Source organism: Pseudomyrmex gracilis, unplaced genomic scaffold (genome assembly GCF_002006095.1).
Source record: "Pseudomyrmex gracilis isolate BER0280 unplaced genomic scaffold, ASM200609v1 scaffold_3349, whole genome shotgun sequence".
In the NCBI taxonomy this organism is placed as follows: Eukaryota; Metazoa; Arthropoda; class Insecta; order Hymenoptera; family Formicidae; genus Pseudomyrmex; species Pseudomyrmex gracilis.
The window spans coordinates 2575-5092 of NW_018023933.1; positions in this window are offsets into that span (position 1 = coordinate 2575).

Sequence of the window (2518 nt, forward strand, 5' to 3'; positions counted from 1 at the left end):
GTTATCTCTTTAACAAAGATAACAAATTATACCAAAGCAAAATGGTACATGTGAATCCTGCGAATGTTATGAATATGTTAATTGTTTCATTCCAAATTTCAAATATTCCTCAAACGTCTGTAAATAATAAAGAAATCGAATTACATAATACTATAATGGACATTATACAAAATGCAATGGATGACTTATCATTTGCTATGGAGACCGACACTACATTAAAATTCGAGAATTATTGGGATGCAAATATATGTGATGCACAATTTGTTGGAGCAGACAAAGTAAAAGAACTTNAAGAAAGTGATGAAAATGAGGAAGAAAATACTTATACACCAAAAAAAAAATTGTAAATAATGACTATAAAAAAAGAGCTGTTGAGTTCTGGAAAAGTGGAAAAAAGGGATATGACACTTTATCACCAGTACAAAATCGTTTCAGAAAGGTAACGTCTATGTCGCAGCTATATAGATGGGATCCTTCTCTACAAAAATGTGGTACTCATAGACAAAAACTAGTAGATATTTCTACATATGTCTTGGGAAAGTTCAAAACCGCTAACGACGACAACAAAATTATTCATGATCTAGATCTACGACGGTGAGCGTTAGAAGCAAAAAACCAAATTAATCTTCCTCAATTTAAAGCAGGAGCGACGTGGGTATTAAATCTTAAAAGAAAACACGGGATTGTGTCAAGAAAAATAACAAATAATATAAATTGTTTATCAAAGACAAATCAGAATCACTTACAAATTGCATGCCAAAATTTTATAAGTTTTGTAAAATCATTTATAAATCTGTTTGAAACACAAAATACAGGGTGAGTAATCTGAATCTATCACCTCCAATAACTCGTTTGTGTGGCCAGGAAGAAAAAAAAATTTCATATAAAAGTTGTAGGGTTCCGAGGGGGAAAAAAAATGGCGTACCTTTCAACTTTTGATTTCGACCAAAAGTAGGATATTACTTCAACCGGAAGTGGTTTTTATAAAATGAAAACCCCCTTTTTTGACACCGGAAAATGAAAAAGCAAAAAATTGTACGTTCAGATATAACCTAGGCTGTTTTAAAATTTTCAAGATGACAAACGAAGACGGCGGACAGAAATTTTAGTCAACCGATTTGCACCAAATTAAGTTTACGAGGGTTTTTGGGGTTGCTGATCACGAATCTGAAGTCAGATTTGCAAAATTCAAAATGGCGGATCCAAGATAACGGACCAAGATAGCGGACGAAGTTTTTAGCCAAAATTAATAGAAATTACTACTCTTAGCACTACCCAGGAACAACGGCGTGGACGTGGTAGTTTTTTGTTCCCTTTGGGGTGCTTTATTTACGTGAGTCCCCTTGCCTCTCACTATCGGGGTGCTTTATTTACGTGANCATAAGTCGATACGCCTTCTGAATGATGTGACTGTTCTCAAAAGAATTTCTTGAGATATTGCGGCACAAGCAGTCCGAATACGTTCCTTCATATTCTCCTTGGTTGTTGGTTTTTTGCTATAAACAATATTTTTCAGCATTCCCCACAGGAAAAAATTGGGAGAAGTTAAATCTGGCGAACAAGGAGGCCACGCGACTGCGCCCAATCTCCCAATCCACCTACCATTGTATCGGTTATACAAATAACTTCTTACAATATTTGAATAATGTGCTGGCGCACCATCCAATTGAAGCCACATTCGTTCTCTGGTAAATAAATCAACGTCTTTCAATAGTTGCGGTAAATCGTCTCGAAAAAAGTGCAAAAAATTTTGTCTGTTACCGTTCTCTTTAAAAAACTTAGGACCTATTAAATAGCCATTTACGATGCCACACCAGACCATTAAAGACCAACGATTTTGGAAATTAGTTGAACGAAACAAATAAGGATTTACATCGGACCAGTAGTGACAATTATGTTTATTTACAGTTCCATTGCTACTGAAAGTTGCCTCATCCAAAAAAAGTACGTACCGAAAAAAGTTTTTATCTTGTTGGATCATTTGCAGAGCCCATTCACAAAAATTTACACGAAGTAAGTAATCATTAAAATTCAAATGTTGTGTCAACGTTATGTAATATGCATGAAATTTTCTCGCCTTTAATATTCTCGCAACTGTTCGCTGAGGTATGCCAATTTCTCTTTTGATTTGACGAGTGCTAATATGACGATCAAGATACATTTTCGCTAAAATGGTTATAACACGATTATCATTAACATCATATTTATGATGTCGTAATCGGCAAACCATAGACCCATCACTTGCTCTCTGCGTAAGGGTTTTAATGGTTACCCTAGTTGGATGCCTTCTATCAGGATAACGTTGAGCACATACAGACGTTCAGCTCTCGAAAAATTATTCCTACATTCCCCCAATATCTTGATCATGTCCACGATTTTGTTTGGTGGGTAAACTGTCATATTAAAGATAAGAAATTACCTGAGTTTTAGAAGTATTGATTTCTCAATAGATACAAATAAGCGGAGATATCGTTGCTATTTAAGCATTCACGTCTGCTTTATGATTGCACAATGATAG